We start from the raw sequence: 12,964 nt of genomic DNA, 5'->3' as shown, positions 1-12,964 counted from the left end.
GTTCTATTGTTATAACGTGTGTATATATATATATATATATATATATATATATATATATATATATATATATACACACAGGCATCTATATATATAAATATATATATATATATATATATATATATATTTGCGACAATGCAAGTAGTCGGTCAGGAATGATGCTGCCTATTACAGTATAGGACCATACGTTTAGTAATATTATCATATTTGAATGATAAGGAGTTCTAGTTCCAAAGATAAAACTTCGATGTTTCATGTCCTTAACAACAAACCAACGCGTTTCGAACTCCCCTTTCATCCGTAAACACATCGGGGGAGATTTATCAAACATGGTGTAAAGTGAAACTGGCTCAGTTGCCCCCAGCAACCAATCAGATTCCATCTTTCATTCCTCACAGACTCTTTGGAAAATGAAAGGTGGAATCTGATTGGTTGCTAGGGGCAACTGAGCCAGTTTCACTTTACACCATGTTTGATAAATCTCCCCCATTGGTCCAATACAATATGGCAGCTGACTATGGAAATCTGTTGTGCCCCTTAGACCCCTAACCCTTTTGCCGCTGCCCAGTTGCTCGCCCATTGGTTAGTTTTTTTATAAGTAAGATGCCACACTGGTTGGTAATTGGGTGCAAAGGGCACATCTCCTATATTGGGTGAGATGACGTAAATGGTAATCATGTATACCTTTATATCAATCAGCCAGGGCAGTAACTGGGAAGGAAAGGTTACAGGTCACTGTTCGTCTGTCATTGTGGGAGATAACTTAATCCTGGTGCCAGCACTTTCAGTGGATGGAGCTGACATTGACAACCTGATGGTGACCAGATGGTGCGGAGCTCCGGCTCCAGGCTCTGACAGGCAGAATATGGTGTGACTTATAGATCCAGCAGGTGACTAGCGGATTCAATACCAATGGAGTTCCTTCATCCTGTCACTTTCCAGCTGTTGTAAAACTACAACTCCCATCATGCCCTGACAGCCTTCGGCTGTCAGGGCATGATGGGAATTGTAGTTTTGAAACAGATGCCGAGCCATTGTGCTCAATCTAGCTCCAGGTAGTCCACTGATGTCAATGTCTTTCCATTGTCTGAGATCCTATAATAAACCCAATTGCTGGACCTGTTCCCTCTTCTGATTCACTCTCCCAACCCATAAACCTGTGGTTTACAGCAGCGTTGGTTTACTGTTTTTGCCTGGGAGCATGGGAAAAAGGGTTGTCAAGGTTGTCAGATAGATATATGTGTAATGCTGTGGGCAAGGTCTGACATCTCTCCATTCCCACCAGCTATATGCACTATATAGCTTCCTACTGCACCATTGAGGATTTCAAGCTCCCGCCTGTAACCTGATGCTGCACGTTGTGAAGGATTGGAAACATAGGTTGCATTGGGTTACTCTTCCACATCACTGTGAATAAGGATTACAGGATGTTCACTTTAAATCGTTTGGAGTCTTGCACCCTGATCTGCTTCATGCGACAAGGTGGATTTGTTGTCCAATCCATTGTCCTATAGGCATGGTAAAAATAAAACACTGCCTGCAACATTTTTGATGCGGCACAACCTGACATGGTTGCCGGATCACTTGACAGATGAAAACCTTACTGATTTCTTATGTTGGTAAGTTCTCCACTGACTTACTACATATAGGCAAGTGAAGCGCATGACTGAGCGCTTCTCTCTCTGTCTTGCTGGGAGGGCTCCATGGACTATAAAATCCATCTCTTGCAGCGGGACAGAGAGCAGCGAGCGGGAGAGAAAAGTGGCCCCGGTTCATTCCAGCATGCGGTGACATTTATTAAAGTGACACCAACGCTTTAAAGTTATCAAAATGTCTACACAGCTATTACTTAACTTTATCTGTTCCTGGGAAAGCTGGGTGACAGCCAATATGGACCCTATTAACCAGCAGTGTTTATCACCCTGCTTTCTTGGAGCGCTGGACTTACTTCATTGATAGATGTGTAAGTATGTTTGCCATTCAGGTCTCTTGGAAAGTTGTGTGACAGCCAATATAAACCCCATTTACTCAAAGGGTTTATCATCCTGCTTTCCTGGATCCCTAAATCAGTCAGGTTATGCATTGGCAGCTGGGACTTTCTTCATTGATAGATGTGTAGTTACGTTTGCCATTCAGGAAAAGCTGAATAACAACTCTGTAAGTGACTAAAATAGATATAACTCAGCCAAAATACATGAATACATTAAATACATTTGGTCTATCAGTGGGGGATGGAAGCAGTAGCCGATAATAATAGGTCCATTTCGGGCGGTAGCCCGGGGCCCTGAGCTCCTGAGGGGCCCATGCCTCCCAAACAGATTTATGTTCAGTCATGATTTGCATTGAAATTGTTGCTTTTTACCACAATTTTGCATAAATTAGGGCAAAACTGCATCTAGGAGACAATGCAGTAACATTAGAAAATATATTGAAGGACCTTATCATGTGACAATGATGTCACCACAGGTCCTTTACAGGCTGCATTATGGAGGAAAAAGACTTAAGTTAGTGCTGCCATAGTTACAGTGGGTTGGAGAGGCCCAAGCTTGGTGAACAGCCTGGGGCCCATAGTAAAGTTAATCCGCCCCTCGATGGGAATAGGTGTTAAGTGGGTGCACTACATTTTCGTAATGACAAATGCCCCTTTAAGGACACAACCATTTCGGGAAAGCCCCCCCCCCCCCCCCCCCCCATTCCTGATACAGTACTTCTCCTTCCCCCTGAATGGCCTTGGCTCAAAAAAACCATATAAAAAAACTACAGAGGAATGATGTTTTCCCCCAAATCCCAGCGTGTGAAGCCATTCTCAGACGTCAATACGCTTCTTGTTGGTGCCGGCAGCTACACCCGTCATCCAGGAGCTGTCAGGGATGTCCAGACTCGGGAGGTGCTGTTGTGACTTGGCCGGCTGGCACACAGGGGGCTGCCAGCTTGTGTTTTGATGAAATTGGTACAGTTTGTTCTCGGAGAACGCCGGGTATTTCAATATTTACTCTTTTATGCGGAATGAGAAAGAAAACTGTGATGTGATTAGAAGTGGTCATATAGATACAGCGTTACACTAAGGTCAATGTCCGCCCTCCCTTCCCACTGTTTTATGTTGTGGAGATATTGAAGGGATTATCTCATGAATCCTTTTTTACACAATGCTGGTTATAGTGTTTCTAGCATTAAATTAATATTTTTCATCACTTTTTACTGCCATGCTGCTGGGGTGGGCTCTGGACAGAATCAGTCTCCTTCCCACTCTGGCAGCTGGCACTATAGTTATACCACCGCTATGGTACTGCAGAGCATCTACTTCTTCCCAAAAGCTTCTTCCTATGGGCTGCCCTGGCAATGAACAGAGGATCACTATGCAGAAAAGAGTAGTAACTGAGCATGCGTGTCCGTAGGCTGTGGGGGAGAGTGACCAAGCATGTGTGTCCACCAGGCTGTAAGGGGAGTGACTGAGCATGTGTGTCCACCAGGCTGTGGGGAGTGACTGAGCATGTGTGTCCACCAGGCTGTAAGGGGAGTGACTAAGCATGTGTGTCCACTAGGCTGTGGGAAGTGACTAAGCATGTGTGTCCACTAGGCTGTGGGGAGTGACTGAGCATGTGTGCCCACCAGGCTGTGGGCTGTGACTGAGCATGTGTGTCCACCAGGCTGTAAGGGGAGTGACTAAGCATGTGTGTCCATCAGGCTGTGAGGAGAGTGACTAAGCATGTGTGTCCACTAGGCTGTGGGGAGTGACTGAACATGTGTGTCCACCAGGCTGTGGGGAGTGACTGAGCATGCGTGTCCACCAGGCTGTGAGGAGAGTGACTGAGCATGTGTGTCCACCAGGCTGTGAGGAGTGATTGAGCATGTGTGTCCACCAGGCTGTAAGGGGAGTGACTGAGCATGTGTGTCCATCAGGCTGTAAGGAGAGTGACTGAGCATGTGTGTCCACCATGCTGTGTGGAGTGACTGAGCATGTGTGTCCACCAGGCTGTGGGGAGTGACTGAGCATGTGTGTCCACCAGGCTGTGGGGAGTGACTGAGCATGTGTGTCCATCAGGCTGTGGGGAGTGACTGGGCATGTGTGTCCACTAGGATGAAGGGAGTAACTGAGCATGTGTGTCCACCAGGCTGTGGGGAGTGACTGAGCATGTGTGTCCACCAGGCTGTAAGAGGAGTGACTGAGCATGTGTGTCCACCAGGCTGTAAGGAGAATGACTGAGCATGTGTGTCCACCATGCTGTGTGGAGTGACTGAGCATGTGTGTCCACCAGGCTGTGGGGAGTGGCTGGGCATGTGTGTCCACTAGGATGAAGGGAGTAACTGAGCATGTGTGTCCACCAGGCTGTGGGGAGTGACTGAGCATGTGTGTCCACCAGGCTGTAAGAGGATTGACTGAGCATGCAATTTCCTTCATACATTCTGCAGAGTTCCTACAAAACTCAAAGTTTTTCAGTAGACCATACAAGGTCCAGTCTTCTGGTCTGGTCAAAAACTATACACTGCAACTTTTTGCAACTGTAGTTACAAAACTACAATCCCCAGCATGCCCTACCAGCCAAAGAAGTTGTAGTATTTAAACAAAAGTAGAGCCACAGGTTGGAGATCATTGCTGTTCCGTACAGTGACTCTTTGCTTGTGGTAACATAATCGATAACAGGGACCAAAAATTCCTTTCTGAATGTTTTTGAATAGTGGACTTCTAGTTGTACAGAAACTTTGCCGTTTAAGAGCTGGTTGGCGTTTACCTCCATTGTTCTGTCTGTTAGCACAGGAACTGACTTTGGGATAAATAGAAGATTAGACTAAACAATGAGCCGAGTTGTCATCTGGAACCTGTTACTGACCCCACAGCATTCAGTCCTTTATTATTTTATTATCAAATTATTACCATAGGTCTATGTAATATGTGCATGTGTGTTCAATATATCTTGATCAGGATATAGGAATTTCATGGGTGTCGGTTATCTTCAAAAGTCTGTATTGATGGACATAAATATTCCAGATTCCAAGGTCATGTGCATTTTAGGTCATGTTGGAATGATGAGGGTGGGCAGGGGAGCTAAGGTGTCTTCACTTCAGGGTATTGTCAATATATTAAATAATGAGATAACAGAAAACAGAACGTTATGCTCCAGTCTACCAGTTTTGTAGAGACTTTGCAGAATATAAGGGCGAGTATGTATTTGCCTCCATGTATTTGCCTATGTGAGCAGGAACATATTTGTAAATCAATTCATTTACTAAAAATCTCTCTTTGCCTGGAAAAAAAGGTGTAAAGCCTTGGCCACTAGGTGTCTCACTTCTCTGCAGTCTTCTGTTCGCTGCTTGTTGTTAGGGGAATTCCCTCTCTGACAACAGAGAGACCAAGACAGAACACAAGATATGGGGGTGGGGCTTGGTTAGTGCTATGTGTAGGAAACGAATACACACTGAGTCTATGTGCCTGCTCTAGAGGATTCACGCTCATCCTGAAAGGAAATAAACACTTCCCTTTTATCCATACCACGTTCTGGGCAGCTGGAGCTCCTGCTACCACTACTGTATGTACACAGAGCTGCCTCCTGAATATAATCCCCCTCCATCCTTCCTCCATATTTAGCATGCTGCTGTTTCTTTCCTAAGCACAAGACAGAATCCCTGATGCTTCCCCCTGGACCTACACAAGGTCCATATTAGTTTTACTTGGAGTGTTCCTTTAAGATCCTGTCTTTGGTTATATGATGGTATTAAAAGTCTGACAATGTAGCTGTGTTTAATACTAGAAAAAAAGTAAACTTTAGAGAACAAGAGAACAACATTACAGGGGTCATGTGAGAGGCGAACAGCAGCAGCAGGAGGTAGTCTTTTTTTTCAGATCTTACATACCTAAGCTTTTTTCCAAGATCTAGCGGAATACTGAAATCCCATCTCAGGTCATTCTGCGGAGTGTTGGCTGCACATTCTGTTTGGATGGAGAATCTATACGGCATCCAAGAAGGTTTTCTCTTAGTTTTATTGCAGAGAACTCTCCCAAAAGTGATTCCAGACTGGTAGCCAGAATGTATGTAGGTTCCTATAGCCGTTGTATGTAACCATTTTACATACTTGAGCACATCAAGATGTAGATGGGTATATGTACTTTAAACTTTTACCAGAGGTGTCACCTCAGGATGCTGTTGTGATTGTGAATGGGCAGATTAGCTGGGTATAGAACATATGGGGTGCCTTATTGCACCCCCAAATTAGCATCATTTGGACTCCTACAGAAGGTGTATCCTGGTGTAAGATTTCATATAGTTGACAGCTGTTTTTTTTTTTTTTTATTTCCGTTGTAGTAATCAAATTGCCCGATGCCTAGTGTTAAAGAAAAGATCAGCTAGATTGGTGTTTATCCAGTCAATATGTAGCATGGATGGACTGGCTCCACCAAACTAGGGACTGCTTTAGCTCCTAGTTCTGCCACATAGAGGAGCATATACTGTAGACTGTGGTTGCTGTCATGAAACAATCCCTATAAATTATTTTCTGGGAAATTATGTCTATGACTTAATCTATTAGGAAAGGTGGTTCTACCCTCACGACCCCTTAAGTAGGGACCATGACCACTTGATTCCTACAGTCACACCTTGATAGCATATACAGGATAGACTGTTAGCAGTATTTCTCAGAACACTGATAGTCCAGGGGGTTTGGCAGTCTTGGGGTCATTGTGGCCACCAGTTGCTGTTGCTGCTGATCTATAAAGTTGAGTAATTTAGCTTTTTCATTGATAGTACAAGATCAGATGAAGCAATGCATATAGTATCTCCTTTTGGAACTTTCGGGAGGACATCTCCATTAACTAATTCAAAGTGACTGCGTTTTCCTGTTGAAGCCAATGGAGAGGTATCTCGGCTCATGGTCTTCAAAGGAAAGTGTCCCAGCAACCACTCATTGATTTTGGTGGGAAAAAAATAGGTGTTCACTTTTATTCCATTGTCTTCCGATAGGACATCCATCTATCATAAAGTGGCCGCAGTATACAGATACCTAAAGTGTGGACTGATACCAGTAGACTACCTTCAGCCCAGAGAATTTAATGGGCATGGCATACTTTTTTGCCAGTATGCCGACATATCCCCCGACTGTAGTTCACATAACAAGTGAGAACCCAACCTTACATTGTGGAATGTTCTTTAATGCAAAGACGCATTTAAATGGGCCCATTTACCCCTACATACTAATAGGGTGGCACATTCAGGGCATCATGAACCAAAAATTGTGATGATTATTATTATTATTGGACAGGTGGTACTGATAATCGCCCCCTTTATTAGACCTTTAGAATGACCCCCAACAGTGGAGAACCTGGCGACATCAAACACGATGTATGGGTGTAATAAACCCCAGAAGCATCCAGCAGACCCCGGCGCTCATGTAGAACAGGGTTAAAAAAAACACAACTTGTGAAAAGGTGAATAAGTTATTGGATTTAACAAGTATGAATGTTGCTCTGGAGGGAATTAGTGCAGCCTCTCCAACCGGAGAAGGGGGAGGGGGGAATAAAAAAAAAAAAAAGTGCTCCTATTTATAATAAAGAAGAAATACTTTTGAAAAGCCAATGACGTAATGAAGCCAGAAGTGCTCGAGAGTGGACATTTATATGAACCTTCTGGAAGACGTTTTTGGCGTCTTGCGCAGCTGAAACAGAGACAGTTCAGTTACACAGAGCGTTCCAATGGACTCATCTAGAGCGGGCCAGCTACCTCCCCAGTGGGACTTTAAAATACTTCAACTCCCCGAATAAAAATAAACTGAATGAATTAGAAGATATGGGAGTTCAGCAGCTTATTATGGAACAAAGTCGACTCAGCTCTAAGCAAGATATCCCCCGGCCCGCCTTATAAAAAAGCATAGTTTTTGCCGTCTGCTTGAAAAACAGATGTAGTTTTATTTTTCTTCCTTTTTTTTTTTTTTTTTTTTTTTTTGAGGGAAAAATAAAAATTCCACACAATGTTATTTCTTACATCAGTCGGGGCTAGCGCAGAAAAAGGAAAAGTTCCAGGGATATCTGCTGAAAGGATATTCATTCTAGAATCAAGTATGAGGAGGATTCCAAAAATAGACATATAGACACAGATGGGTGATCGGTAGGTGTCTGAGAGTCCAGGATTAAAGGTACTGACTAACTCGGAAAGAAGACTGCATGCAGCCAAGGGTATGCCATGGTCAGGTTGGCCCACCAGAGGATCCTCTTACTCTGACACAGTACTGGGCCCCGAAGGTCCTGAAGAAGACAAGCTGATTTCTTACACCTAGGGTCTATTTCTTAACGCCCAATTACACAAAGCGATTATCAGCCAATACAGCCGATAATCGCTTTGTGTTATAAAAAGCAATGTGCATGTCGGCTGATCGTTGTCTTTCAACATGTTGAAAAAGAAACTATGCAGATAGACAGGCCCACTTCTGCCATGAGGCGGAATGAGCCTTCCGTCTCAGGCAGCAGATTTTGCGGTCTGGCAGGGGGGCGGCATTATGTCCCCCGTGCTGTCATTTTTGTTAAGTATCACTTAACAAAAATGACAGCGGCCGCTCACCTGTCCCGTCGCCCGCGCTCTCCACATCCCGTCAGGTCCCGCGACATCACCCTGCAGCTGTCACAGACCTCCAGGCTGTGGTGAGTGCCCGGGGTCGTGGGGGACGCGCTGGAATGATCGGGTCCCCGCGCGACCTGATCACCCCACTCACTCACCACAGCCTGGAGGTCCGTGACAGCTGCAGGGTGACGTCACGGGACCTGACGGGATGTGGAGAGAGCGGAGAGCGCAGGCCGGCTGCGGCGTGGGACAGGTGAGTGGCTGGGGGGGTGTAGGGGGGTGATGCCGGCCATCACTCGGGGCGGCCCCCTGAGGTTTGCCTCAGGCGGCAGAGACCACAGAATCGGCCCTGCAGATAGAAACAATCTGTTGCTGTCACCCTATGTAACAGGAGCAGCGGCAGCAGACCCCCACTATCTTCTAAGGGCTGCCCCCCTGCAGCTCCCCACCCCGCTCTTACCCACTCACTGTCGGCGCGTGTAAAAGCATGTAAATGATGTGTATAGAGGGAGGGTAGGTCTCAAGCTATCCCCACTCATGGCTCCAAGTAACCACTAGTACACCTTAATCCCTTTAAGGGATTGGCCCTTTTATAGTAAAATAGTTCATTGTACAGTATTAGTGTACTCACTGCCCTTACGGACAGCAGCTCCCTGTGTACCTTATAGAGCTAATATCAGACTCCCCTCCTCCAGGCTGTGCTGCCCTGCTCTGTGGTCAGTGTGTCCATAAGATGGCCAACATGGAGGAGCATGTGACCATGTCACGCCCCCCAGTGTCCACCATAGGCATGCACAGACTTAGTGTTGGACACTGGGGGGGGGGCATGGTCACATGCTCTCCCATGTCAGCCATCTTATGGACACACTCACCACAGAGCAGGGCAGCACAGCCTGGAGGAGGGAAGTCTGATTTTAGCTCTATCAGGTACACAGGGAGTAGCTGTCAGTATATACAGTGAGTACACTTACTAATACTGTACACTTAACTATTTTACTATAAACTTGCCAACCCCTTCATTAGAGATGTGTAAATTTACATTACAAACAAAGTGAATCGCTTAGTTAGCTCAGCAATCGTAGATCAGCATCTCCATGTCGCTCCTCCCTGGGTGCTTGGAAAAGCTAAATCCAGTCCTGGCAAACTGTGAGAAGTTTTTCTCCATAACCGTAGATATACTTTTGTATCTGAACAGGGTTCTAGAATCCCAAACATATGTATGTGGACTGTTTCAGTGTGATGTGGATTGAATTTCCAGGAGTGTTTAGAAACTATCAAGTCCACAGTCTTGGCTGGTTCCATATTTCTCAACTTTCATCACCTCCCTCTCTTCCCTGCCTAGATACAGAATACAGTAGACATGGAACACCCCAGTACTTGATCCTTATTGATCTAACATTAAGCCTTTCTACTGTGAAGGGAATTAACTATATTACATCGGGAGACACCCAGTAGGTTCCCATTATTCCACACATTTATTAACATTACAGTACGTCTAACCGTATTAGCTTCGCGTATCCTTCCTTCTATAACCTTGTGAGTTGTTATAGTGAAGATAATGGAGTTGTAATTTGCTCTGGCGCCAATAGGAACTTCCTCCGGTAATATTATACCTACAACTGTCTGTTCCTGATAGAAAGCGGGGTGAGTGATACATATTCAGCATAAATTCACACATATAAATTTATATATTTCTTTATGTCGATGGTAGAAATCTCGGTAGTAGGGCCCTGAACTGAAAGACGTAATGTGATGGACATAATACCACTACCATAAACAGCTCCTTTATTCTTTAGACTGCTGCCAGGAAGAACAGTCATGGGAAATTTCATTTTCCTGCACCAGTTCTCCTCTTCTACCCAACTCGCTCCTGTTTGTAGAAGGACTGATCCAGGTAACGGTAATATAGAAAGGGAATTGCCGTAAATGTTATATAAAAAGGCCTGAGTGTAACAAACGTTCCTTCGAGTGTGCCAAATACAAGGTCATTAAGGTGTTATATGGAAGTCGAGTTTTATTTAACGCACAAAGAAGAACAATACGGAGAAGTGTTGGTGTTGGCTTAGACACAATGCACTCATTTTCATCCAGACGTTAGTTTTATGGTTTATTACAACATGGAATACGGATAATTACAATCAATATCTTACCAGACAAAGCTGCCACTTGTATCCACTTATTGACAGGGACAAAAAAAGAATAGTCTGTATTCATGATACATCTAAATGTGCTTCCCATACATTTTATATTACTATTGGTGGATCTCAGCAGTAATCTAGTATATATGAAAGCAGGGCAGTAGATACAGTATAGAGGTTAAATAGAATTAGTAATTTGCTAAAGCAATAAATCGCTTTTGTGATTCTTACATGAATAGACTGGCGCCAGCCACACCCCCACCGGGGATGTCGGTGCTGTGGTCCATTTTTTGGACCACAGTCCGGTTCTCGCGTACAATGCTGGTCTATTACCGAGCATTGGCCAGGGGTGAAGCACTGGAGGCAGGCCCGGCCTCCCCCAGTGAGGTGATTGGCCCTCCCCTCTGTGGCGCGGCTCCATTGACTCTAATGGAGCTGCGTAACAGAGGGGAGGGGATTTCCTTCCACTGTGCTTCACCCTAGGCCGGTGCTTGGTAATAGACTAGTGCCTTAAGCAGGAACCAAGCCGCGGTTAAAAAAAAGGACCGCAGCACCAGCATTTCTGAGCTGGCGCCCATCAATCCATGTAAAAATCACAATGGTACACCGGAGTCTAGTTGGTGGGCTTAATGAAAATGTATGGCCGTGTTGAAGGTGCCAAACCTTTAAGTCGGCCAAACCCACCTATGCTATTTTATGGTAACCTCCTGATTCTTCAACAACTGATGATGACAGTAGAGACAAGGGTCATGCTACCCAACCCTTTTGTTCCCGGACTGATAAACCAGGGCCGGAGAAGTCTGGCCGCAGCTTACCTTTCCCCTCCCCATAGAGAACACCTGGTTGTTCAGGTTGGCCATGGAGAGATTACTGTTCCCTCAACAATCATTAGGTCAACAGTTATTGAAGGTGTATGACCACCTTCAATAGGGTCTGGAATTGGATTAGCCACTGTTTGACCCAGAGATAACTGATGCCAAAATCTCCCATAAGCCAACCATACTGACCACCTTTGTATGGATCATTATACATATTTAGGCTGCGTTCACACTACGTATATTTCAGTCAGTATATTTCAGTCAGTATAGCAACCAAAACCAGGAGTGGATTAAAAACACAGAAAGGCTCTGTTCACACAATGGTGAAATTGAGTGGATGGCCGCCATATAACAGTAAATAACTGCCATTATTTCAATACAACAGCCGTTGTTCTAAAATAACAGCAAATATTTGCCATTAAATGGCGGCCATCCACTCAATTTCAACATTGTGAGAACAGATCCTTTCTGTGTTTTTAATACACTCCTGGTTTTGGTTGCAATACTGACTGAAATGTACTGACTGAAATATACATATACTGACTGAAATATACGTAGTGTGAACGCAGCCTTATAGTAACATTATGGAGGACTGAATGTTATCTCAACCTACAGTGCAGCCATTGCCACACACATCTTAATTACTGCCAGAACATTGGCACATGGTGTCGGTCAAGGGCATTACTATCACATTCAGGATCTTTTAACAATTCCAGTTGTAGGACAGACAGTAAAAAGAAAAAAAATTAACTTTGTCCATCTATGGCCCATAGGCAGACGTATAGACTGTCTAGCATAGGTGTCTAAAAATGTAGTTTTGGCTCATCAAATAACCCTATAAGCAACATTTTTTATTCAATGTCTGTACACCAGATGGCAATTATGCTGAGTTGTGGGGCCTATGTGAAACCAGATACCTGGTTTTGCCGTGATGCAACTTGGATAGGCAAGTAAACATTGTGTAATGTCCTGGACACCTGCCGTTACAGCGACCAGGGCGTTTAACGCTTTTCTCATTCGTGGAAGTTGCATGACAGAGATACCAGATATCCTTACAGTCCTCTCCCTGACCTCTGTATAGGGTTGTCAGCAGTTTTGATGGCTCAAAACTGCTGACAGACTCACTTTCCCATGCCAGGATAACTAGGACTTACACCTCGTCACCCTTCACCTTTCCCATCCTTTGGAGGAGAATAGAGCAACTTGACACTTGGGTTGAGGTCCACTGTTCTGTTTGTTTATAAGATTTAGAGACCTTACTTGGTTGGATTGTCCATGGGGAGAGGTGGCCACTCTGAGATGGGTCTGCTGCTCTCCATGGGCAAACAATTGGATCAAAAGTTGTCTATAATTTGGCTCAAAAATATCAGACGAGTGGGTGCCGGTTTAAAGGGATTTTATGGTTAGCTACAAAGAACTTGACCTCCATTGACTTCCATGTTACATTTCATGAGCAAACCCAAGTATG

The 12,964-nt window shown here is 44.6% G+C and overlaps 1 protein-coding gene across 1 annotated transcript in view; it reads left to right on the top strand.

Annotated features, from left to right (window-relative positions):
• ATOH8 (atonal bHLH transcription factor 8) overlaps positions 1-12,964 on the top strand; it is a 43,667-nt gene that overhangs the window by 1,597 nt on the left and 29,106 nt on the right. The gene's annotated exons all lie outside the window — the stretch shown is intronic.

This window comes from Dendropsophus ebraccatus, chromosome 7, assembly GCF_027789765.1.
Source record: "Dendropsophus ebraccatus isolate aDenEbr1 chromosome 7, aDenEbr1.pat, whole genome shotgun sequence".
In the NCBI taxonomy this organism is placed as follows: domain Eukaryota; kingdom Metazoa; phylum Chordata; class Amphibia; order Anura; family Hylidae; genus Dendropsophus; species Dendropsophus ebraccatus.
Note: the sequence above shows the minus strand (reverse complement) of the source record. Positions and strands in the feature narration are given on the sequence as shown.